Genomic DNA, 15111 nt, shown 5'->3' with positions numbered 1-15111 from the left:
AAAAATGAAGTCGTTAAATCGGTCCTAAATAAATTTGAAGAGCTGAACCAAAAGGGAGATCAAAATCTGAGATTTACTTTGTCTGGTAGGGAAACAGTGAGTTCAAAAGGCTATGAATACCAGCACTTGTTTGTTTACTGGCCTCACAGTTGTTAAGGATCTTCTTTGAATCCCACTTTGACACCATAAATATTGACTTGAATAAAGAGATAAACTGAGGCAAGCTCAAAAAGATGAGTTTATTTGGAAATAGCAGAGGGATCACCGTATGGACAAGAAAATTGTAGCAGGCTACAAGAAAGTCCATTGAGGGTTTGAGGTAGTTTGTATTTAAGCGCAGGAAATGTAAAGGGAGGAGAGTCCAGTTAGAGTCAATTAAAATAAAGAGAAATAGAGGCTAATCTTGAAAACTTCCCAAGCAGACAACATCAGTCCATTCACACAAACAAAGCTCAATTCATCCTATTCAGAGACCAACTCAACCTGAATCAGTCATCTTCCATTCAAGTCTGTTGCAAAACTTCCCAACGTTCATATATATATGAGACAACCTCTGATCAACTGTCTAGTATCTGAGAAAATTCTGACGCTATCAGTTTTCTGTAAATCGGGTATTTCAGGGAAATCAGTCCCTTAGTCCTTAATTTTTGTCTTCCTGAAGACACATGCACAAAAGTCTCCATTTTATAATCTCTAGTTCTATTTTAGATTGAAATTTTTGTATACTGCCTATCTTTTGTTTATAGTTTCAGTGACTACCGTCATTAGTGATTTCAGTTCTGTATCCATAGAATCATATGGATACCTTTATTACAGTGTATTTTTTAAAGAGAAAAAATGACTAGACTTAATGATATAATAATAGATAAAATAATGGAGGATATAAAATTGCATATAATTGCCAAGTTTTCACTTGATATTACTACTCAAATAAACTTCCTCTCTAATTTTCCCCCCACATACATAAAATGCTTATATATGAAAGTTTTTTTTTCTTTTTTTGTCTCCCAGTATCCCACCAATATAGCATCAAGACATAACATGAATTGCTTTGGTGATGTTAAAAAAAAAAGTAACTTTTTTGTCTAAGTAACCCTGTTGTCTTTCCATCTGAGCTCTGCTCTTAAAGCTGCCAGTTTTGTGTGAGATTTGCTTGTCCGTCAAATTTTATGAATCAAGAAAACTCTGTATGGTCTTGCTAAAGCAGCATGTGCTGCTAATTTCTTTTTACACTACCGTTCTCTGAGACACATGTACACACTTATGGGTTTAAGCACATACCCTATTAGCTTTTTATACTTAATAGGGCCCTTGGCATTTTTGAGTCTTAGACTAATTTGTTTTATTCTGCCTCCCTTCTGTTGTAGGCAGGAAAGCGAGTTGCCTTAAAGTTAAGTGCCCTGTGATCATCCTGCATGAAGGGCACCACACAAGTCCTATCATCTGATTGATTAGATACTCTCCTCCCTCATCTGTTCTCCTAGCCACTGGAATTTAAAGAAGAATGAAGCTCAATTTGCCATACACAAGATAGTTTGATTGTGTCTTTACCCTCCCCAGCTCATTAAGCTCATAGATCTTATATTCTTCATAAAAATATTTAAAATCCAGGAGGAAGAGTTTATTCATCAAGGAGGTCTTGTTCAGGTGGCCTGTTGCAAACTTTGCCTACTATTAGCACATAACCAAATATTAAGATTCTATCTAAATTAATCTCTCCCTCAAGATCCTTACATCAATGCTAAAGAAAGATAGTACTACCACACCAATTTACTTGGGACTGTAGTTATGACTAGACTGTGCTTTTATTAACAGAATTAAATTGGGGTTGCATTTTGATGATGAGTCAATAGTGTTTAGTAATCTCCCCACCTATTAGGTGTTATTTAGAAACTCTACCATGGTTTACTATATTATCATTTAGTGCATTGAAAAAGTTAATTTAGTGCCCAACATAAGGAAAAGTCATGATTTAGTCACCAAAATAACAGTAGAGTTAAAACAGTACTAGATATATGCCTACATTTCTGTCAAAGTTTAGCTCAATGAATTGAGCGTGGTAAAAAATTCAATATACAAATTGATTATATAGTGTCCAATGGCAGTACCATTGTGAGTAAATTAAGGTTTTATTTTTAAAACTTATGATTCATTGTTTTATATAGTTATAACATTTTAATAATATAATTCAGATCATGTGGATAAAAATATGTAATTTTACATGATTTATTTTTGAGATTCATTATTATAATAGTAAAATTCAGTTCATCCTAAGCAAAAGTAAGCTTTTTACACCTGTACATAATTTTGTTATTATTTTTATGAAGAAACATACTTTATTAGCTTAATAATAGTCTGTCTTCAAATCCATAACTAAACACTGAAAACTTTATCTGAACCCTAGGGCCATTTTTACTTTAAATTATATGTGTGTAGTTTAGCTATGAGAATGCCAGATCAAAGCTCGTTAATTCATTTTGAAAGCACTTGAGTTTCAATATAGTCATAATATTATCTTTTAAAAACAACCACCAACTTTCATCACTCTTTACCTGACCCACACATTCCACATTTTTGGCTAAGAGGTTTTCAATTCTGTTTTCCTCTTTCCCTCAATTTATTTTAGCCCTCAATAATTTTGTCTGGCCCAGTTCTTCAAGTAAAATATAAGGATATATGTTAATTATAACAACTCATTTCTTCATTCTCTTCCTAAGCACAAACTAAGCATTCATATAAAGACACTACTCTACTAGATACTATAAAAAGTGTATTCCCAGAGTTCTGTGGTGGTTCAGCAGGTTAGGGATCCAGCATTGTCACTGCTGTAATGTGGGTTTGATCTCTGGCCCCAGAATTTCTGCATGCTGTGGGCACAACCTAAATAAATAAATAAATACATGGTATATTTCAATAAAGGTTTATTAATTTCAAGAGCTTTAATATGTAAGTACTACTCTTCCTTCCCAGAGATTTCTCAGAACCTATAGTTCTCAAATAATCTGGCATTGTAACAAGGGAGGATCCTTCTTGATTGTCTCCCCTCCCCTCTAAACAGATAGACACTTACTGAAGAGTAAACAACTCAAGGATGAAGACATATATATCTCTGAGTATTTACCATATCTTACAGGGCCACCAATAAGACATGTTTCTGCTCTCTCTTGAAAAAAAAAAAAAAGCTAAACTTTTCTTCTATTGAGGTTTTAGAAGATCTCTCACCTGTTCTGATTGATTGATCTGCATTGTCCAGACTAGATGTATCATGATTTCTGGGCTCTAACGAAGGAAACAGAGATAAAGTCAACGAGATTTTGTGAACTTACTTGTGAGAGCCTGGCTGATTATTGAGATAAAGCCTCCCAGAAAGCCAATTCCTAGGAGTCACCAAGCCTCTAGAATTTAGACTCAACTTCTGTAGGTCCAGAAATGCACAATTATTTGAACACCTGGAGATTATGAGACCTTGAGGGACTGATCCATATAAATTAACTTTCACAAAGCTATTAAACCCAAATAAAAATGTCAAGATTTGTTTAACCTTCTAGGAGGACATTGTAGAATAATCATTTTTTAAAAAAATCATAAGTTTAAATCTCAACATACATTCACCAGCAAACTTCAGCATTCCTAGCTATTCTGATTTTGGTATTCTCTTTAAAATGGATTATATATATAAACTTAATATCTCCCCTCTAGGGTTGTGAGAGGCATAAATCACGTATAATATACAACTGTATTCCTTCTCTATGTAAAGTATGTATAAAATATACTATCCTCACATCTTGACATAACACTACAGGGGAGATAGTATTAAGTTTATATACAATATATATTATATATATTTTAAAGGAGTCAGCAAATATACACAATAAGAAAATATTTGTATATCATATATTTAATACATATATTTTAAATATAAATGTATATAATTTCAGAGAGTTAAGTAATTTAAAATACTAAGATTTTATGCTTTATGTCAGATTTTAATCCAGGAGATAGAAATATAACTGCATATAGGACAGAAAAGGACCCTACTTTTCTGGAACAAATGACAGGAGATGGAAATTAAGCAATTAAATAAATGAACAAAATGATATCAGATTGTGATAAGTATTACACAGACAACAAAACAGAAATGCGAGGAGTTTCCATCATGGCTCAGCAGTAATGAATCCAACTAGTATCCACGAGGTTGCATGTTTGATCCCTGGCCTCTCTCAGTGGGTTAAAAATCCAGCATTTTTGTGAGCTGTCATGTAGGCCAGCAGATGCAGCAAGGGACTAGATTCGACCCCTAGCCTGGGAACTTCGTATGCTGCGTGTGTGGCCTTAAAAAGCCAAAAAACCAAACCAAAACAAAACCAAAAAAACCCCAAAACATAGAAATGTGATAAGAGGCTCACGAGGGGAAAAGACTGTTCAAACCAGCTGGGTGGTCAGGAGAAATATCTTAGAAGAAAATGACATTAGAGATGAAACCTAAATGTTATAGAGAACTTGGCCATATGAGGCAGACTGCTACCAGGAGACAGGGACAGAGAGCAAGTGCAAAATTCAAATTCAGGCAGGAGTTAATGTGTCTGAAAACAGGAAGGGCCAATGACTGGAGCCTAGTGAGTAGGGAGTGAGGGGACAATGGCACAAGATTCAGTCTTGGAATTTTACTCGGGTGAGAACCCAAAGTCCTGGCCTTTCATTCTGACTGCAGTGGGAAGGCAGTGAAGAGTTAAATGGGGGGAGATGTTATCTGTTAAATATCTCAGGAAAGAATTGGAGGGATGCAGAAGGGAAGTAGGAATCAATTATGAAGCAATTCAGTATCCTCCAGTGACTTGGATTAGAGGAGTGTTTGAGTGGAGGGAAGTGGACAGATTAAAGATATGCTTTGGAATTAGATTAACAGACTGTACCTGTGTGAGACAGGAAGGGAAATTAAGGATATGCTTTAGTTTATGGCTTGATCACCTGGACAAATGAGGATTCCATTTGCAGAGGTGGAGCAGACTGAGGCATGAAAAGTCTTTCAGTCACATTCACTTTGAGATACATATTACTCATCTAGGCAGAAATGACAAATAGACAGTTGAATATAGAAAGCTTTAACCGAGGATGCAATAGTGAGTGTCATCTGAGAATAGACGGCATTTAAAACCATGGCTTTGAATGAGATCACCTGGAAAGAATATGCACATATAGAAAAAAAGAAAAATAGTGTAAAATATTAATCCTCAAGGAATCCTGATACTTAGAGATTAGGCGGTAATGAAATCAGCAAAGGAAAAGAAAATTAAACTGGGAGGGAGATGGAAAGAAACCTGGAGAGCGATGTGTCACAGTATCAGAAAAGAAAATGTGGAGTTCCCGTTGTGGTGCAGTGGTTAACGAATCTGACTAAGAACCATGAGGTTGCGGGTTCGGTCCCTGCCCTTGCTCAGTGGGTTAAGGATCCGGCGTTGCTGTGAGCTGTGGTGTAGGTTGCAGACGTGGCTCGGATCCTGTGTTGCTGTGGCTCTGGCGTAGGCCGGTGGCTACAGCTCCGATTTGACCCCTAGCCTGGAAACCTCCATATGCCGCAGGAGCGGCTCAAGAAATGGCAAAAAGACAATAAATAAATAAATAAATAAAATTAAAAAAAAAAGAAAAGATAAGAAAATGCCTTAGGAAGGAGCAAGTTGAATACTGCTAAGAGTATGCAAGCCAGGTTGAGACTAATAATTGATTTGTCAAGATAGAGCTCATTGGTGACTGGAACAAGAGAACTGTCATTAGAGTGGTGAGGATAGAAATCTACTTGGAATGAATTTTCTCATTTCTAAAAGATTTCTGCTTAAAGAACGAGGATTGATAAGTAAATGTCAGGAGTCCCTTCCCCCCTAAAAACAGAGGGAAAATACTTCATATCAAATTATCCATTTTATTTGACATCCAAAGCAGTGTTCATACATGCCAAAGGTGTTATATAATTGTTTTGCAGATTGTGGCTTTCTTTAACATTTTAGTCCTGTCTTTCTGATATGGTCAACTTGATGAGTTATGGATGATATCCCAAAATCTTATTAATGGGACATGAGAAATCCCCTGTTCTCATCAGCAGTATATTCAAGATGAGTTACTGCTGCAGATGGCCAGGTTTATCCAATTTATGTTGATTCTTACTTGCCTCAATTTCAGATAGTGATATTTGCTGAATTTATTCCCAAATGCTGATGAGCTCTCTGTAGCATGTAGCCTGATTACCATGAAAACAAGGAATTCTTGATTTTGGGGGGCCCTATCCGGACAGACAAGACATGAGTATTTTTTGAAACTTGCTTTGTGTCACCTCTACTCCTGTCACCTCTCTGTCATGCTGTCTTTATATAGGAAACCACAACCATAAGTTACCTCCCTCTCTGCAGCCCACATGTTCCTCAAAGCTGTGCCAGTGAGCTGTGTGTTCTTTCTCTGCCAAGTTTTCTGTCCCTTCCCATGCTCCTGACATACTTCTTTTCTTCGGGATATATTTTTTAAAGACATCAGAAGGAAGAATAAATACTAGGTGTTGTGAAGTATGGCTTGGACTTTGATGAAGATAACTTGAGGTTAAATTTTCTAGAAATAGTGACTGTCTTTTCTTTTATGAAGGAACTTCAAAGAACGTTCACTTTTTTAATTGACCAATTTGTGTTTATAACTACTGCCTGCATTAAATTTAAAATATAAGCAATTATCAGAAATGCAGATTTAAATAATCTTTATATAATAAATTTTTAGCTCCTGCCAATTTCTCACAAAAGAGAACAAATAGCAAGGAAGTTGATAGATGTTACAAAAAGGGAGTCTTTAGAAATATCTTTTTATAGTAATCAAGTTACTTTAGTCTTTTTTTTTTTTAATTTTCTGGTTGCACCTGTGGCATATTTAAGTTCTCAGGCCAAGAACTGAATCTGAGCCAAGCTTCAACCTATGCCACAACTGCAGCAATGCAGGGTCATTTTTAACCCACTGCTCTGGCCAGGAATCGAACTCATGCCTCTGCAGCAATCCATGCTGCTGCAGTCGAATTCTTAACCCACTGTACCACAGTGGGAACTCTAAGTTGCTTTAGTCTTAATAATATTTTCAGGTAACATATACATATTTTCACTCAAAGTTATACATATTTTTAAAATGTATGGTGAAATACCATATAGGAGATAATAATAATATTTAAAGCCAGCAGTGCACATTTATGCTTAAAAAAATTCTGAGAAGTGTTCTATATGCTATACTCAACAATGGTAGATTCTGTTAAAGCCATTTTGCAGATATCCAGTGGCAAAATATAACTGAGTTATGAGTATACAAGCTAATTCATCCACATTAAATATTTTTAATGTTTATTTACACTAGAAAGAGAGGAGGTATGTGACCTAAGGTACCCTATGTTGAAAGCCCCTCCAGGGCAGAGTCAGTTTCTGTCTATATCATTTTATACATTCCCTGATATAACAACATATCTCTATGAACTCTTTAATCAGTTCATAAGTACAGTGATGCTGTGTGTGTAGTAGGCTGAGGCAACATGAAATAGAGAATCCTCCAAAACTTTGCTAGGAGAATTGTCCTCTGTCCTGTGATTATCTTCCCTCAACATCAGAGTTGATATGCCTTGCTCACTATGGAGGTCCTATAAAAATATTCTGAATTAGGGAGTTCCCACTGTGGCTCAGTTGTAACGGACCCGACTAGTATCCATGAGTATTTGAATTTGATTCCTTGCTTTGTTCAGTGGGTTAAGGATCCAGCATTGCTGCAAGCTGTAGTATAGGTCACAGATGCAGCTCGAATGCATCTGTTGTGGTTGTAGCTGTGGCCAACAGCTGCAGCTCCGATTTGACCCCTAGCCTGGGAACTTCCATATGCTGCAGGTGCAGCCCTAAAAAGCAAAAAAAAGGAAAAAGAAAGAAAGCAAAAAAAAAAAAATCTCCAATTAACTGAATAGAGAGTGCGCTTAAAGACCGCTTTTGCAGTATTCTATAGGCCGTAGGGTATCTCCTATGCTTAGTGAATTGGCCAACCTTTTAATATTGGATGTATTTTAATAAATTAGGTCACACAGTTTCTTGCCCAGTTTCTTGGCAGTTTTTTGCCCAGTGCTCTAAAATGCCAGGCATGAGGAATTCAGCAGCTCACATCATGAGGCTGTGGATTTTGCTGGGCCTACTTTTGTTTGTTTCCTCATTGATTAAATAAGGGGAAGATTTCTTTCCACATAGACGTTATAAGGTGAATGAAATCCCCAGTGGAACAGGGCTTAGTAGAGCCTGTAGTGTTGTTTCTAGTCCTGCAACTGACCTCAAGCTCTCCTTCATGCCAGGAAGATTCTTCTCAACTTTAGTCTAAATTCCTCTTATGGGTTGGTGACACCAGGCCGACAGTGACAAGAAACATTTTGTTTTGCTGGGTTTCGAGCAGACCTCTGATTCATGGTGGGAAACATAAACTGTATATCTCTTTTCACCATGTTAACTCTCTAAAAATGTGTTGTCGCTAAGATAGAGTAGAACCTGGATTCACATCCCTGTCATTTTTCCGGGTGTTTGGCCTTTGGCATGTCTCTAACCTCTTTGAACCTCATCCTTGAAATGAGAGGAAACATATCCACTACCAAGGCTTGTTCTCAGGATTGAATGAGATAATGCGTGGGAAGCACCCAGTGTGGTGCCTCGCATAATAATACTTAATAAGTATGAGCTGGGAGTTCCACTGTGGCTCAGCAGTAACAAATGTAATTAGTGTCCATGAGGACGTGGGTCCAATCCCTGGCCTCACTCAGTGGGTTAAGGATCCGGCATTGCCGTGAGCTGTGGTATAGGTCATAGACGTGGCTTGGATCTGGTGTTGCTGTGACTGTGGCGTAGGGCGGCAGCTGAAGCTCTGATTCAACCCTTAGCCTGGGAACTTCCATATGCTAAAGATGCAGCCCTAAAAAGAAAAAAAAAAGTATGAGCTATTGGCATTATTGTATATTTACTAGAGGATATGAAATATGAAAATAAATAGTGGGACACTCAGCAGGGACTGCTCAGCCCAGTTCCTCCTGACCCTGCAGTCACTGGTGAAATCACGGTAATATACTTAGAGAGGATGCTCAGGGAAGTGAGGTGGAAGCACTTGTAAGAACCACATGATTTCATTTCAAGATTAAAATGGAGATGAAATGCAGAGTCACAGAGAACATTCAAAACGAAAGAGAATAAGTAGCATGTGAAAACCCTGGACCAGGGGCAGAACAAAACTACACTGAGGCAGTGAGATCTAAACACATTATTCAAAAACCTTGCATGTACAGAGGGCAAGCAGGAAAAACAATTTTTTAAATCCTACTCTCTTTTCAGACCCCATGTGCTAGATTCCCACCCCTCCCCCCGCCCGCCACTTTTGTCAATATTTGGGGCAGCTCCAGTAGCTTTTCTGTCCCTGTTTACTCATAAAAACCCATTTCGGTAATTTAAAATTTTCATCCAGTGAACACGTCCATCTTTTGTCCAATTAAATGTTCTTTCTCCCACTGTTCTTGTCCCTGGCAAGAAAAACTGCAGTGGAGGACATGGTGGATTTCTTCTCTCTTTCTCCTTCTCCGCTACCACTTTGCTAGTTCATCCAAAGTTGTAATAAAAAAGACATGAAGGAGTTCCTGTTGTGGCGCAGTGGTTAACGAATCCGACTAGGAACCATGAGGTTGCGGGTTCGGTCCCTGCCCTTGCTAAGTGGGTTAACGATCCGGCGTTGCTGTGAGCTGTGGTGTAGGTTGCAGACGCGGCTCGGATCCCGCGTTGCTGTGGCTCTGGCGTAGGCTGGTGGCTATAGCTCCGATTCAACCCCTAGCCTGGGAACCTCCATATGCCACGGGAGCGGCCCAAGAAATAGCAACAACAACAACAATAACAACAACAAAAGACAAAAAAAAAAAAAAGACATGAAGAGCAGGCTTACTAAATGAGTAGAGTTCCCTTTGTCTCTCCAGACTCACCCTGGTGCTGGATCTCTTTCTTAGCATTCTTTCTGGTAGAGATTTGTGATTCTCCCCTTCAGTTGCCAGCTTCTCAGGGATCACTCCAGGCTGGAGTCACTCATCCTCTCCAGAGAGACTTCTAGGAAGAGTGTCTTTTAAGACAGCCTAGTCTGGAGTTCCCTGGTGCCCCACTGGCTAAGGATCTGGTGTTGTTACTGCTGTGGCATGGGTTTGATCCCAGGCAAGGAAGTTCTGCCTGCCTTGGGCAGGGCCAAAAAAAAAAAGACCTCTGGTTCTCCCATGAGCCAGCATATCTGGTTCATGGGAGATCAGCCCCCTTGCTCTGCCTTAAGTGGTAAAGCAGCCAATTCTCCAGTAACACTCCCTCCCTTTGTTCTGCTGTCAAGGGGGAATGGCTTCAGTCATAGCCTTCCATCTTCAAAATAAGCTGATTTGAGTCAGAGACTGTTGTCCAAATCCTTCCGATCCTATACACTCTTTTGCACCTCCCTCACTTAGCTTGAGGTGGGGGCATGTAGTCCCCTCTTCCCTATTGTGGGAGTGTGGGGTGGGGTGGAGTAGAATGAATTGAAAATTGAATGAATACACATTGAACAATTCTCCAAAGAAGAATTATTTTATCTCACTTATTTTACCTCTCCCCAAAATTTCTTTAAACCTTTTCCTAACTAGTTTGAAAACGGGTGGTTAGCTAGCTTTGGCAGAAGTAATTCCATAATCCCCTAGTATGTCCTATATAAGCACTCTAGCACCTTGGGTTAGAATGTAGGGCTATCTGGCTCTTAGGTTTTGTTCTCAACAGCCCACACACCACACACACACTTTATCTTCTCTCCATCTCACCTGTTTCTATACCAGCACACAGCAAGAACCAGGACTACATGAGTTCTAGGGAACTTCACACTGAAGCAGGCCACCACTGTGTCAGCACAGACTCAGCCAAGTGCTGACCCATCTTTATTGGCATGGAGGTGTGAGAAACCATGGACCACATCAACACTCACGCCTGTGCAGCCTGGAAGTGCAAGGGATTTTTTGCTTTACAAGGCAGAACTCAGTGGGAGTGGGATAAATTCTTTCCTCATTATCTTTCCCTACTGAGGACAGACTATTCTGAGATGCAGTTTTACCACTGAAAAGACAATTTGAAAGATAAAGCAATTAGTTGCATTTGGCAATGCCAGCTCCATCATGCATCCTTATATTGGCCTTTTCTCCTTCCCTGTTTCACTGCCCTTTTCCCTAACAAAGAAATGCAAAGAAGTTCTCAGCCTGTGGTACTACTTTCTGGGAACCCAGGCTATGACACTGATTTTTCAGTGCCTCTGTTGACATCCTGAGAAGCAAGTTAACATTTAATATCCTGGTAAATGCTTCCTGGGTTAGGTAAAGTTATCACTATTTCTTTTTCTTTTTCTTTTTTTTTTCACTATTTCCTAAAGAAGGATAGATCATATACTGGTTGTGTAAGTACAAGCACAGGGGCTTAGGATGAGCAAGTCTTCTCTAGTCTTGACTAAAGTAACAGGCAATCCAAAGAGATGAGGTCTGAGAAATTAGAGGAGGGTACTTAACCTGCTGAAATGGTATTTTGATATGAAGTGTGGTTTTGGTCATTGACCAGATCTCATTTTCTCTGTGTATACGGTGATCTGAGAAAGTAAGAGAAACTTAGCAGGGAGAAGGGAACTTTCTGTTCAAGGTTCAGCTCCAGTTTAGAGGCTCAGGGTGGGAAAAGAGTTGTTGAGATTGTGCTTTTTGTGGCTGGTATCACTGGGACACATCTACTTACATTAATCTAGTGACCCTGATGAAATTCCTAATCACTGCTGTCTCCTCAAACACGTCAATACATTTGTTATGAAATTAGTCCTAATCTCCAACCATACCTAGAAAGGCTTCAAAATGAACATTTATGAAATATTTAGTTATTTTCTATTTGAAATTTTTCATATTATCCTTTATATATTCTTTTTTAAAAAAGCTCCTGATACCTAAATGACACGGTACAAGTACAGAGTAAACATATAAAGGAGACAATATATTTAAGAAAGTAAATGAAAAATTAAAACTTAAATGCAATAATTTAGTTGATTGACCATATTAGGGAACTATATTTCTTAGTATGAATCATTTAATGATTCACATGTCTTAGCAGTAAATCATAGGTAGACTGTTAACTGTTTCTTCAAACTGTTGAGTAGAATACACCTAAACAATCTGGGTTTTTTTCTGGTGGATTTAAACATACACCTGCATCCACAAATCACCCCCCTCTCCCCATGCACACCTACACACACGTACACACAAGTCAATGTTTACTTCTTATTAGGGTGATTTGTGTAAAGACTTACACTATTATTTATTGTTCATGATTGGACCCGTGATTTCCCTAAAATTAATTTCAAGTTTTAATCATATTTCTCCTCACTAAGCTACTACTTAAAATCCTATTCTCTTTCAACTAGGAAGAATGGGAACATTGCTCTTTATCTCTGTACGGACTTTATCTATGTCACTTTGATTTTCAAGACTGACACCGCTTTCCCTGAAAGTGTTCAATTTAAAAATACTGATGTGAAATAGCTGTCTTTAGGAAGGCAATGAAAAAGTACAGTTGTGTATTAGGAACTGTAGTGAATGCTTGCCAATTCAGTCTTCAAGGAAAGCAATTACCTCATTTTGAGAATGGAAATGCCTCAATTTACAGTGGGCATAATTTTTTATTTCTTAGCAAACATTCAGAAATGCAGCTGTTTGCAAAGAACCTATTTTCTCACTAAACATTTTTTTAATTCTTAAAAAAGAATTACTAACTGAGAGTTGCCTGACTATGTAGTAGTAATCATAGACCACCCAAGCATAGTTTTTACAAGGCCAAATTTGCAAAAGCATGCTGTTGCCCGAGGTTATCAGAAGAAAAATAAGTGGCTATTTATTAAGTTATGATGAAAAATAAAAGTGGTCGGTCATGCAGGATTTCATTAGAATAACTACACTTATTTATAACTCATGATCCTTTTAACCAAAATATTTAACAAAATTTGCAGTGCTATAAATTAAGACATAGATGGCTGAAAACAAACCAGCTCTGCCTTTACTATAACCCCATATTGGCAGAGTATTATCCATTTCCACCAAAATGCACCAAAGCTTAACAATAAACATGACAAACATTACATGTCTTTGTAGGTGCAAATTGGTAATTGAACACCAAAACAATGATGTTCTCTCCTTGTCAAGGTGCAAATTAGCAGCAAGATTGCAGATACTAGCAAGGGAGAAGACAAAGGAAAGGAGTAAGTGATGGAAACTTATATCGTTGCTACCTGCCTATATTTCAAAAAGAGAGAAATACCATAGAAAGATCCAGAATGTATTCTAGGGATTCCATTCTCTAGGACTGCTCTCTGTGCAAAGCATTTTTGAAACATTCCTGTCTCCACTATATGAATTGAAACTATATCTCAAATAACTAATTAGTTATCCCAAATAACTAATTTTTTTAATATGGAGAGAATAATGTAGTGATAATACTGTGCAAGCACTTGTACTAAACCCCTCACAATGAATGAGATTCATGTATCAGCTTTGATAATTGACATAAGAGTGTGTGCCTGTTTTGGTGTGTTTTCATTACAAGGATGCAGACAGCAAGAGTGCTTTGGTAGCTGTGATGTGCTAAATATTCCACCTGAAACTTGGAAAACTTGTAGTCCAATCTCATTATAACAAAATTAGGCTTTTTTAAAAATTAAGTTATATACACACATAAAACATGAAGATATGGAAAAAAGGAAAAAAATATATCAGACCTATCTAGAAAGAAAAAAAAAAAGATGACTAACCCTTATACCAACAGGAAGAGGCTGAGCAATACCAGAAAAACAACTATAAAGACACTGTAAATCAAACAGCATAGAGTTTAGAACATCAAAAACTCAGAAATTTTCATCTATTATTAATTATGATAAAAAATTCTATCTCAGAATATTTTACACAGCAACTGTTGCCAAGAAAATCTACATCTTCCTGAGCTGAGGAAAGTTAGAAATAAGAACTAAGGCTCTAAACTTCCAATGAAATTGGATGGCCATTAATAAAATATTTCAATGTCTTTGTACATTTTTTCTTTCAATTAAAAAGCCATATTTTAAAAAGAAGGCAATTTATTATTTCAATGGTATTTAAATATTTAATGGAACTGCAATTAGAATAGCCACATATAATGTGTGAATTTTGAGTTTCTTAAAAAATTATTTTTGCTGTTAAGTGGCATTTTTTTCCACCTATGTATAAGTATACCTATAATGGAAATGCTTTAAAAACTTTAGAAAAAAATGAATGTTTTAGGCTTTATTCTGACTTGAAGATGAAAGACTTTTATTAACCTCTCTATTAACCTTTTTATTAACCTTTCGAGTAAGCTTCTTATTAGTCAACATAGGTAACAGCAGAGTAGACTTCCTTACACCACCTCCAATGGTCTTGGATGAGCTAATTAGTGGATAGGATGCAGCACGGCTAGACTTTTCTTTATCTGTCTCCATGCCATATAAACAGACTTTCTATCCACTGAACATTTGTATTCTAATTAACATCATAACCTTATCTTTCCTATATCTATATCTATAACTGAGATTTTTCTGGTAGTGGAATGATGTGGGAACATGGATCAGAGCTAATCTCAAAAATCCAGGAAGATCCTTCAACTTTTGCTTTAGTTACAAAGCCCTAGGTGGAACAGAGTTTTCTTATGTGATGTACATTTGAGATCAGAAGGAGATTATATATAAATACATTGTATGCGTGGGCATGTGTGTGTATTTTCTTTTTCCTATATAGATTTGTATAGAAACATATGTATTTTCACCAAGAATTCAATGAATACAGAGAATACAGTTCTGAAACCACAATCAGTAGTACCACAGATTCTAGATGCATAACAAGTAGTTGCTAATTGAGGGATGAAGTCTTAGTTCTCTTATTCAGAACAGGAATGACCATGAACCCTGGGAAACTAGAGCTGGCCTGCCTTGGGAACTTCCTGAATCCTTCATTTCCTCAACTACAAATAGTGAATTAATAATATTCATAACTGCTTGGCTCAA

At 37.4% G+C, this 15111-nt stretch overlaps 1 long non-coding RNA gene across 1 annotated transcript in view; it reads left to right on the top strand.

Moving 5' to 3' along the window:
- LOC125131773 (uncharacterized) overlaps positions 1–15111 on the top strand; it is an 86577-nt gene that overhangs the window by 28929 nt on the left and 42537 nt on the right. The gene's annotated exons all lie outside the window — the stretch shown is intronic.

The sequence above is a fragment of the Phacochoerus africanus genome, chromosome 7, assembly GCF_016906955.1.
Source record: "Phacochoerus africanus isolate WHEZ1 chromosome 7, ROS_Pafr_v1, whole genome shotgun sequence".
In the NCBI taxonomy this organism is placed as follows: domain Eukaryota; kingdom Metazoa; phylum Chordata; class Mammalia; order Artiodactyla; family Suidae; genus Phacochoerus; species Phacochoerus africanus.
Note: the sequence above shows the minus strand (reverse complement) of the source record. Positions and strands in the feature narration are given on the sequence as shown.